This window comes from Sipha flava, unplaced genomic scaffold, assembly GCF_003268045.1.
Source record: "Sipha flava isolate LNK unplaced genomic scaffold, YSA_version1 66_pilon_pilon, whole genome shotgun sequence".
Taxonomy (NCBI): domain Eukaryota; kingdom Metazoa; phylum Arthropoda; class Insecta; order Hemiptera; family Aphididae; genus Sipha; species Sipha flava.
This window is the reverse complement of record NW_020273606.1, coordinates 371,537-384,777: the sequence shown is the minus strand read 5'-3', so window position 1 is coordinate 384,777 and position 13,241 is coordinate 371,537. Positions and strand designations below refer to the sequence as shown.

Below are 13,241 nucleotides of genomic sequence, written 5' to 3'. Positions count from 1 at the left end.
ATATATATATATATATATATATATATATATATATATATATATATATAACAAAATGTCTCTTAGAAAGTAAGTGTTTAAATACTAACGTACATAATGTATTAACGATGTATATATAAGCTACTCTTCTACCTATTGTTGTTAATCGAACAAACATTACCGTTTCCTGTTATTAACTGCAAACAACAACTGTACAGCTGCCGAAGTAGACACTAATCACATACATATACTTATATATTATTTGCAGTTCAGGAATATAATACAAATATCCGATACTGATGTTTTTATGTATAAAGAGTTCTAACAATAAAACTACACTGAATACCTAAGCTGGTAATACGAAAAGTGAAATTCAAATAAATTGTACGTGAATGTTGATTTTTAAAAATTTCAATTTAATTATTTATAAAATAAAATATCAGATTAATTAATAAAATTAATGTAATGGAAAATGTACGAAATATTACAATCATAACAAATAAACTGCGTTATATTTAGTCATTAAATTATTCTTTTGGTATTCCTAACCGATAATAATATAAATAACACAATACATAAGAATAATTTTTTATAAAAGAATAACTCTATAACTTTACCTAATTTATCAAAAGATACCAAAAGGTTTTAAATTTAATCATACAGTTGTGTACGTTTTTACGTTGTTATACGGAGCGCCCGTGATTGGACTACAATTCACCTTTTTTTGAAAAGGTATACAGTAAGCGAGCCACTAAAATTCTACGTTTATATCTAGTAGACCCGGCCATTAAAATTGTACTACTATACATCAATAGATACTGATTTACTTGAATTAAAAGATATAAATCAATTACGTAATACTATACATTGAGCTCGATGACAAATTTTACCTATATTACCAGAAAATATTGAAGTATATGACTATTTAGAAACAAACGATAGTATTACCAACACCAAAAATTATAATTTTATTATAAATTTATAATTAATATTTATTATTTGACGATTTTTATTTTTATTTATAATAAAAATAATAATAATTAATTAATAAACATTACATATCCATATAAATCGTATATTTTTGAGCTATACTTTTATGACCCAATCTGCTAATAGTAAAATGTAAACAAATATTTTATACGAAGCAGATAAATAAAATCTAGCCCAATTACCGACCATCCAATATAAGTTGTAATAATTTCAACTACCTAAATTTTAAAATAATAGTTATTTATTTTCTAAGCGACACTATGAGTTATCATGCGCTTATAAAATTATGCTATACACACTGGCAAATCATTTGTCGGTAGCTATAATTTAATACTTCAAACCCTGCTTAAACTGTATTAAAGGTAATACTATTTCATACAGTTTGACGCTCCACTATACTCCGGGCACAGCCTTGGCCACTTGGGATTATGTATATTGTTCACTATATAGGTAACTTGGATATAAATAAAATACTAAAATAAAACACACACACCCATTCATAACATAAATAGTATAATATACACCCACACACACACACACACACACACATATATATACGTATAGGCACATACTTCTTTGTTTATTTATGTTAATTTACATGCCACAGTTAATACGGATTTAGATTGATGTAATAAGTAACATACAAACATTTCATAACATTAGCAGCAAAGCAATGCATATTATGTAATATTAAACAAAATCTATAGTCACTAAAATCTATAGTATTTAGCTAAAACGCAATAAGATTTACATGAAAATGGGTATTAGCGTATTCGGCAAAATTGACTGCTAAAGTCAAAAAATTATAATACAGAGTTCAAACCACTGCTGTTAGTACAAAAACAAATATTTTTTTGATCGTTAACCTATTGAATTAGTTGGATACTATTATTTATATATTATTTTAATTTATAAAATAGTCGAAAAAAATGAATACAAATATTGAATACCTAAGTACCCAACAATTATCGTAAAGCTGAAATAATCTTACCCACTCTCTCAATAAAATGAATAACAAAGTTTGTAAAATATGGTTTTAATTTTAATCTGTATAAACTGTAATAGTATATAATTAAACACTACTAATTAATTATTATTTCAATACAAGTTTATAAAGGTGTTTTAATGTGGTTTAATCATGTAGGCTCCAAACCGTTTGGTAAAAACCTATTTAAAATGATAGCCGTATTTATTCTATTTTCATCTGAAATTGTTCGATAATATATATTTACATGTTGTTATTTTTAAAATATATTCCATAATCCTAATCATAGTTTTAAATTATGTAATACTTGTTTTTACTTATATACTATATTTATTCGAAAAAATAAATAAAAGCAAATGTAAATTAAAAATTGTTATTTAATTAGATATAATGTTTGTCATCTCTGAGAATTTAAAAATGTAAGTTATGTTGCTCGAACAACATCTTATTGTACACATAATTTAATTTAAAAAAAAATAATATATAGTGGGTCAAGTAATTTTACAATACGTATATTTCCTAGTTGATTAGTTAATTTTTGTTCGACATATATTGCTCATTGACAATATAGTGTTTAAACTACTGAAGTACCAAATTCAATTTTTAATGGATGTACACTCACAAAAAAAAAAAAAATATTCGTAAATCATAACACACAGAAACGATAGTAAAATATATTGTTTATACAGGTATAATTCAACAATCGAAGGAACGAAAGGTAATAAATATTATCCCGTAGGCCTGCTCATATTATTAACTGTAGTTTATATGTATAAATAAAGATAAGTTAAAGCCAACAATCAAGAATATTTTAAGAAAACTGAAGTGAAGAGCAAAACATAACGTCGGTTAGTCGGTACCAGGGACGGAATAGAGCACTGATGTTTCGATATGTCTACAAATTACAAACAAACATGCCAACGTCATCGAACTCACGCAACATTCCGTTACATAAATATTGCATTTCCAATTTTCCAAAAGTTAAAAAATAAAAAAGTAAACATGACACAAAAATAAATACCGGCACACATTTAAGGGATGTGCTCTATATTCAATAGTATTTGTTCCTCGTTTTAATAGTTTCGCTATGTATAATAATAACAATGGCAGGCAAAATACATATAGGTATTCAGTATTTGAGAGCTGTGATATTTTAGATACCTGTTGGTAAAAATGTCAGTAGGATTAGCGAACAAATACAAAATTACAGGAGTTCCTTACTATAGAATCACGTGAAAAGGACTATGTAACCTTTTTTTAAGTGTAATTCTCTATTTCCATCACACATCATTGTTCATTTTATCCTCTTTTTTTTGTAATCGAAAAAAAAAAATTAAAAATTGATCTTACATTTAAAAAAATACAAATATTTTTAAGAATACCTGTTCAATGGAAATTGAAGTGGATAATTCATAAATTATAGGCCACCGTTTAAATACTTAAGAATTTATAAATGTTCACAGTCGATAATTTTTATTAGATTACCTAACTATTTATAAAATATTCACATTTATAAAATTATGATTTTACTATTTGGACGACTTTCTTACAATTATAATAATAATAATACAATACTTAGAAGCAGAGCTTGAATAACTTGATGATTTAAGGAATATATCAATCAATCAAATATTTCTACAGACTTACTTAATTAAACCTTAACCACTTAATCGTGACATAAATACCGTCTCCATCTTATGTTCAATAATTATTAGTTTTCATTCATTGATGTATGGTATATCCTATAATACTTTAACTAATACTTAATAACTATTACGGATAAAATATCAATATATAAATTTACTAAAAGCTTTTTGAATAGAAAATTTTACAGATATAAATATGGTAAAAAAGGTATTTACATATATATAAATATTCACAACACATAAAATAATAATAATTTTATCATTTAATTGGTTTAATAAGAATTGACCACATTATTTAATTAAAATTAAAAAAATATATAATATTGTTTACTGAATTTTCTAAGGTAATTTGTATTTCAACACTATAAAACCAATTGATAACAATTAAGTTAATATTCAATATCCAACCAATCCCATGAAATTATTATTTAAAAACCCATGTTCAGAGTATTAGATTATTACATTTTATTCCATCAATTCTGGAAACTATTTGTTCCATTATACTCGTATACATTTTATTTAATTATTCATAAGAATGATGAATTTTTAACAATGTGTATTACACATGAAGTAAGTATATACACTTTTAACATTATGTTTTCGTATTTTATATTTATTTTAATGTTTTCAATAATGATTGTTAAAAATTAAAGTAGTATACTGATTCTTGATTAGTTAAATATGTATATAACTTATTCTTAAAGTAGTCATTTTTTATATAATCGTATTTTACTATCATATACGTTCGATTTATTAAAAATTATAAATAAATCACGGCACAAAGCTTGAAATTATCAATACTCGTACATCTCAGGTTCATTTTTAAATATTGTATTTTTTTTTTTTGTAATCGACCTATTTTTACAAACTGACCGATTAATCAAATGAAAATTTTTCTGGCCTTATAGTTATATATGATTTTAAATTTTCAGTTTTCAGTATAAATAAGGTCATTATAATACAACAATTGATCCAATTATTATTATTAAATATTTACATTGAATTTAAATTTATTGTTAAACACTTTAAATAATTAAAATAGTACATAGTACAATATTATCTGTATTATATTAAGTATTTAAATATTGATAAAAACAAATTTTACTTTAGATTAAAACCTAATGTACCTAATGTATAATATGTATTACGAGTAAAACTCGGACGTCCATACACTTAAAATTGCTGTAATATATATATGCATTTATGTATTAAGTTTTTACTTAGTATACATTCAAAATATGAGTGTGCACAAAAAAAACAAAATATATATTATAGCCAAATAAAAAAACACCAATATATGCAAAATAAAATGTATTTTAACTTTAATATTAAAAATTAAAAATGTATTGTAGATTATAAGTATTTAATTTTATATCATATTTTTTTAATATTATATACCTACTACCTAATTTACAAATATGAGCATTGTACTTTGATATAAGAGCTTTTCAATTTGATAAAACTTGAATCTAAAAATAGTTGAGACAAACACTGGTGAAAATGTATTATTTATCTACTTGTTAATTTTAATTGTTTTTTAAAAGATCGAAAATTGATTAAAATCATTAATTATAAATAGAATTTATAATCAATGCTGAAATATACATCTATATTTTTAAAATCCCTAAAATATACATTTAATATAAAAAACTATATAAAATAAAAATAGAATTATTCGATTAAGTAAGACATAAATCAAATTTGTATCCTTGTTCACATAAAATTGGATCAATAAAAAAAAAAAATATATGATTTCATAAACATCCGAAAACCTAATTATGAGTATAGAAAAAAACTGTAATGCGGAAATACGGTAAATATGGAAGTAGGCTGTAGCAATATAACATTGTTGTTCCACTTTATTTAAATCTGAGTTTTTTGTCATTTTTAAAATAACGCTATATGTTCTAATGACATGATTAAATACTGAATTTTCAGTGAAATTTTATTTCGAACAATTTTAACGAATTTAATGAATAAAAGTAAACCAAGAGGACTTTTTATTTTGCTATTAACTTTGAAAATCATACACTAAATTATAGTTTTTTATAAAAGATTTTGACAAAGCCAAAAATTCGTTGGGTACACTTAAACGAACTAAGTGCACGTTAAAATACGTTTGTAGAAAAGATATAAAAGCAGTAAGTAACCACCCAAAATCAAAATATTGTAACTGTAACACAATTATTGCTCAATAAAAAGCATTTCAATAAATTTTAAATATACTGCGACGTATTAAAACAACAATGTAAAAATGCAACTGATTTTTACTGTTAAAGTGATATGTTCATTGTACATATATATATTTACATAGTACTATTATTTGTATAAAAACATCTTGAGTACGTAAACCGCCCAAAAGCCCATAAGAAAAACATTTTTCATAAAAGACGGTGCATTCTATAGTAAAACATATAAAATCGGGTTACCTACTGTAATTGAAACAATACGTCGTGACTCGCGTAAAAATACAAAAGCCAGTTTTATTGTTTTACATTAATGTTATGATCACGCATACGGTGCACGTATACGTTGAAATAAATACGCCGAACGGGTTAACAATCGGGATACGTTTGATGTATAATATCTACTCGTGTGCAACACATTCTCGCGTACGGCGAATACATTTATGTATATTAAAAAGTACCTGTACGTACAGTATATAATAATATATTTCGAGTACACATATATTCGTATAATATCGTAGTACCTACGTATAATAAATGTACGAACGTGATTATTATTCGTTTACTTGTGTGTGTGTGTGTGTGTGCAAACGTGCGTACGTGCGTGCAAGAGTGTATGTGCGAGTGTGTATATGCGTGAATGTGTACAGTAGTGGATCTAACGGAGCACAAGTGGAATTCAGTGAATTATTAAACCCTACTCGTATGGACTTGTCCCTTAAACAATTTTTAATTTTATCGGCATTTATGCTTCTCAATAAATCTTAACCGCTAATCGTCATAGGACTTGATTATAATAAACACTGTTTTATTAAAAATATTTACTAAAAAACCAAACCACCGATGCCCTGTCCTTGAGTAGTCATTTAATCAGGTTTTTGGGCTTTTTTCCGTAAACCTTCCACTGTGCATGTGTGTGTTTGTGTATTCTGCGTTTACCTGCGTGTCCTTTTCTATATTCTCGTCAGAAATCCACCCCGTGACGTGGCGCTCGGTGCACTGCCGGTTGCGTTGCGGAGTGTACGACGACGTAACGTACACACCACAGACGCGCGAGCGCGGCACTATACGTTTCCGTACGGCGAACTTAACGATTTACAGCGTGTATAGCAACCGAACGCTATAGCCAGACAACAACACATCACACGGAGTGTATATGTATAAGTAATGACTATTGGTTTGGTTACGGTAAAAACTATACACACACCGCATCAAACGTGCCACGGAGGTACACGATATTATACATTTATAGTATTAAATGTAATATTGTACCCCCCGAAAGTTTTGAAATGGCATTGCTGCGATGTAACTATATATATAAATATATATACCGAAAAAATACACGACTGCCTATGTGCACTCGTCCCCCCCCCACCGATGTACCGTGAAAAGTTCAAACCGAATTATCGACCCGGTGCGTTGAGTGGTTTATGTTTTACCGTACTCGAAAATATATAATTAAGTGATGATGGCTAATAATAGATATAATAAAACGTTATTATATAATATATCTACTGTTAAATACACGTTACGACTGACGACTGTCATACCATATATCTGGAAGCACAATAACTGTGTTATTAATTATTAATGACACGATCCAATATAAATATTACGTTATACTATGCCAAATATTTGAAGCAACCAAATTTGCGGCTAATACGAATGATCTATTTAAGGAGAAAAAAAAACTATTTAACATAACAATTCGATTAAGCCGAATTAAGATGTATACTTGCTTTGTAAATTATAATGTAAACACAATATTTTTTCCTTTTTCGATACATCACAGCGTATTAAGTACATAATAGATAAAGTTAAAAATAAAAATGCCTTTGTCACGTCTCAATCTCACCAGATTTTTTGAAGATATTTATTGAAATAATATATAGGTTAGGTTATATGATTACTTTATAAATATTTAGAATATAAATATTTAACAATATTTAACAGACAATATTTAACGAAAATAGCTGTTAAAGATTAAATCTTTTAATTTCATAGTAGAATTATACAATAAGTAAAATATCTAGCCAACCTAGGTACTCAACTATTGCACTTTTGGGTTCCATGATTTTGTTTGCATTATTTATACTTCAATTACTTTGTACACGAATGAAAATTAAATCGTATACAAATCGTCAAAAACCGACCAATAGCTTTTAAAATATTACTCCTCAGTTGAGACCTCAAATTCAAAAGATATAATAAACGACAGGATTTTAACATTGAAATTGTTGTGCTTTGTAATTACATTTAAAGTCCCTTCGACTACATTGGACTTAATGAAAATATACTTATACATTTACCGTGGATTCAATTATTATATGTAACCAGCATAAATACTAATAAATATATGCTACACTAAAATAAATTATTAATAAGTATTTTAAAAATCAATAGAATTAAGAATATTAAAATTAATTATTGAAGTAAATCATCGCAATATAAAAACTAATACTAGATAATTGAAAACCCATATTTATTGTCATGCTTTTCTTATTTTATAAATTGATATACAAATTAAAAAAAAAAATAAGAGTCATAAAACATACCTTTTGAACGAATATTTGCTATAAGATACAAATTTTTATTAATGAATTGACTCTTAATATATTTTTGGGTTTTTTTGATGAAATCTAACGTTTCCTCACGCTTATACTTTAATGAAAATGAGTTGTGTAACAAAGAAAACAATAATTGCTCAAAAAACAAATTCACTCAATATGCTTAACCAGCGATCAATGTAACATGAATTACAGCTAGGCTCACGAAGGGCGGTTCCCGCGAGACATATTAACTATGCAAATCGGACAACTCCCACATTACTTGTATTATATTATTTTCATTATTAAAAACAGATTGAATTAAATTACTTTAACCAACTATAAAAATACCGACTAAAAATAAATTGAGGAAGTAAATTCGATCAGGAAGAAAAAAATACATATTACCTATTACACTCATTATTCTATGTAGAAACGCGAAATGTAAAATGTTATAAATAATATCTAGAAAATCTATTAAAACTATTTAGTTTTATCTTAGTAAAAATGTCATCTAAATAAAAAATGATTATTTATACAAACAATCGTTTGTGTTCCAAATTTTTACTAATTTTTATAATAGGTAAATTATCTCTTTAAATTACATTTAACTCATATCCTTATAGTTCTACTACGGATAAAATATTGGTGTTCGATTGAAATATTTCTTCCAACTAAATCATATACTTATTCATATTATTGTAAAATGTACATAATTAATATGAGTATAATTTAATTAGTTTGCATGAATAGAAATTTACCTATAGCGTTCGGTACCTACTAATAGTAACCTTTGTAAACTTAGTAATAAGTTTCTGTTTTCCATGACAACGTAGAAAAAAATTCGTTTTCTATTCTTCAATATAATAGATTTATAAACTATGTACCTATATATTTTATATGGATAAAAAAAGGTACGGACTAGTGGAATAGATTGTGGTTTAAGATTTGAAATCACTTAAAACAATAAAAAAAAATTTCAGTTTTCCCATTATATTTTCTTATCAAATACAATGTAAAAATACTAAAATTGCAATACATTAATGTAATATATCGTTCTTAAGCTAATATCGTCATATTTCTAAAAAGATATAACGGGCAAATATATTAACAATTTTCAAGTCAAGGAGGTGCATAAATAATTACGAATGTCTTAAATACAAGTACATCCCCACTGGATTTAGGTACTAATGATTTATTGGTTGTCGTTAAGCTATTAATGTTTCATTAACGTAGGGCCATAGAAACTATTTCCTTTACAGCATGGTATAATAAATATTTAGGTACACTTGGCCATTCCATGTTAACAGCGACGAATCTACCTCCTCGGGTGATAAAAACCGCAAGAAAAAACTTATATTTTATTTACATTTATTTCTAACTATTTTTGTTCGTGTATTTTTATTTTGAATTAAGCTTTTCTTATGAATTAATTTTTATAATCATTACAATAATAGGATATACCTTATACTGTTCATTTTAAATTTTCTTAATCGTTTCAATCATGGACTTGTCGAAGAGTTCGTCCAGAAACAGCATGGACTACTACATCAAAAGACAAAAAAACAATGAAGCCGCCAAGAACAGCAGAATAAAGAAAAAAGAACATGAAATTGAAATTGCCAAGAAGAAACAAAAACTTGAGGTGACTTATGTTAAACTTCAGAAACAAATCAATCATATGCGATCAGTCCGCGCTTAAAAATAAAATTTATCAAAGGTAAAACTCAATTTTTTATTAAATACGTAAAAAAAAATATATAATTTTAAATTTTTATTTATATTATTAATAACTTTTTTTATATATACGAATTAAAAAAAATTAGATTTTAAATTATTAAAACAAATTAACAAATGCAAAAATAAGCCTTGGTTATTTTTTGCTATTGTATATTATAAATTATATTTATTTATATAAAAAATGATTTAGTTAATAGAAACCGCGTGATATAATTTTATTTTAAAACAAAAATTTCAATATTTTATAATCGTAATAATATAACCGGACTAATAAATTTTACTAAAATAATTAAAATATAGGTAAAGAAAACAGAGCATATTAAATGTTTAATTAAAAACAATAATTTTTTTATAAGGCTTTACTGCATAAAAAATAGTTTAATAATATCATCTAGCTAAGCTAGGGTTAGCTCAAATGTTTAATAAAAATATTGCCATTTCAATGTTTCTATTTAAATTTAAGTTTCTTTTCAATCTGGTTGAAAAATAAATTTTATAAAACAATTGTTTTACGATTTAGTGGAAAATAAATAAATGAAAAGAATAATTAATTTTTATCAATTTTAAATTTAAAATAAATCTTTATTATTGTGATCCGTACCTGTAACCAATTTATTAAATTTATTGTTCTTTATAAATATTTATATATTTATAAATAAATAAATGTTTATTAGTCACGATTTTATTGGCAAATTATTTATAATGCTTGAAATACTGGAGTTAACGCAAATTTGGGATGATTTTAAATGTATGTTTTACCATGCATTATATTAATACACACATAGATACAATATTAAATAATAAATTGTTTGTACTAGTATGTATAGTATGTTAAAAAATTGGAATATCAGTCACCATAACTCATTATCTACTCGTAGTATGAATATTTAAGTAGTTTATTAATGTAGTACTTAGATATTGGCCTATTTTTTAATTAAATAATAAAAATTTCAAAATAGTCATTGAATATAGTTGCATTCAAATATTTAAAAAAAAAAATGTATTTGATTAAGTTTTCGATGAATAAAAGCAATTCTTAGTTTAAAAATAATGGATATTTTATAATAATAATGGTCGGACTTGATGTAGTGCTGTCGGAACGGATTTTTAAAAAATTGGTAGAAAAAAATGGACAGCTTGCTCATCAGACTTCCTATAAATAAATTTTTAATTTTGTATCCTTCAAATTTTCGAGAACTTTTTGGGGCCATAATTATAGTGTGCGTAAGGTTTTCTAAACCAGCGGTTCTCAACCTTTTTGAGGCCGCAACTCCCTAAAATGTCATTAAAATTTTGAGAGACCATTTACTATGATTAGGTATATTAAAAAGTAGTGATAAATTAACATGATTTATGTAACGTTTTTATTGAAAATCCTAATCATTTATCAACTGTAATTCTTAACAATCACTGATAATATTTACAAAAACATCTCTTTAGTTATTTTATATAATAGCGACTCACCTCTAAGGGGGTCACAAACCTCAGTTTAAAAATCGCTGTTCTAAACGGTACTAAGATTTTGAACTTGTATAATTGAATTGTTTATAGCAATTCAAGATAAACATTTTGAACAGTTGTGAAAATAAATACAAATATTACAATACCACACGAAATATCAACAAAAAGTTATTTGTGAATTGAAGAGTCAATGAGAATAACGAATTATAACGAAATTAGTATACAAGATGAAAGTTTAATTTTCAACATTTTAATTTTTATTGTAGTTATGAAATTTAAAAACTACGGTTTTTCTTTTAATTAATTGTAAAATTAAAGCACAGATGAGTTTAAAATGTCTTCTTCTTTTTCACCTTCGCCTTTCTTCCAACTATTTAGAGTCGGCCACCTTTGTCCTAAACCTCCACTCGTCTCGATTTTCTACACCTCTTATGCACACACCAACAGCTCTCATATCATTCTCAATCGTATCCAACCATCTCTTTTTTAGTCTTTATCGTCCTATTTTTCCTTCAATATTCTTTTCCATAACCACTCCTACTGCTTTGGTTTCCTTTAGCCTCATCACATGCTCAAACAAACTCAGTCTATGTTCTCTCATATATACACTATAGTCGTTATACCAATACTACCATAGGCGCAACTAGGGACATTAATAAAAAAATTAAAACATTAATAGCGAAAAGAAATTATTTTCGTTAGTGGGTATATATTTATAATATAATAATACTAGATAATCAATAATATAATTTTGTATTATTGCGTCTTGGATCACGTAATAAAGATAAGCCGTGGTTAAACCTAACCACTGTCAAGTTTTATATATATTATATATATATTGTAATCATAGCATAGTGTGATGATGTATTTTATATACTTACACAAGTTTAGGGAAAATATCAAATTTTAATTTTATTTTATATAGTATTTTAATTTTAATGTTATTTTAATGTTAATTATTACTTATTATATTATAAAGATATATCCAAGTATATTTCTTAATTTTCGCTATTAATATTTTCGCTGTTAAAATATTTCGCGATTTTTATTTTCACGATTTTAATTGGCACCCATTTAACTCACAATAGTATCACATACAAAAAAAGACACATTGCAGTAAATTAAACTTGGCTCAGAATCTAAAATATATTAAAAAGGTATATAAGAGTAGGGGTAACCTACAGGTTATTTTAAGTTTTGGTAGGAGGACTGTAGCCCCCCCCCAAATTTTTTATCCTAGTTGCGCCTATGAATAATGCCTCTCACATATTCGTTCCTCATTTTATCTTTTCTTGTCACTCCACTCATCCATCTAAGCATTTTCGTATCCGCAACTTCATCCATTACCACAGAGAAAAAATGAGGGCTTAGAGCCAACCTCTGATGCACATCGACTCTTATAGTAAAATCTTCTGTTACCTACTCCACACAAACTCTTCATTTAAATGAGTTTAAAATATACTTTCATAAATACCATATTCAGGTATTTAGGTGATAATAATGTATGTGTATATGTATATACTGATTAACTCAAATAGAGTTTATGACAACATAAATATGAACATATTCTATCTTAAATACTAAAATTTTTGATAGGTAATATTTTTTATAAAAATTTAAAAGTATAAAAATTAACCTTAATTTATGTACTTACCTATATTTTATCTGATAACTTATGAAAATGTTAATTTAAAATGTAATTGTTTATAAT

The 13,241-nt window shown here is 25.8% G+C and overlaps 1 protein-coding gene across 4 annotated transcripts in view; it reads right to left on the bottom strand.

Moving 5' to 3' along the window:
• LOC112691782 (protein eyes shut) overlaps window positions 1–8,517 on the bottom strand; it is a 32,947-nt gene extending 24,430 nt beyond the window's left edge. For 2 of the 4 annotated variants that reach the window (XM_025566179.1, XM_025566183.1), the window contains exon 1: window positions 6,723–6,928. The gene's annotated coding sequence lies outside the window, so the exon portion shown is untranslated. Of the gene's footprint in view, window positions 1–6,608; window positions 6,702–6,722; window positions 6,929–8,338 lie in introns of those variants that run through there. The other 2 variants (XM_025566181.1, XM_025566180.1) reach the window with 2 other exon arrangements.
• Window positions 8,518–13,241: the final 4,724 nt, after the last annotated feature.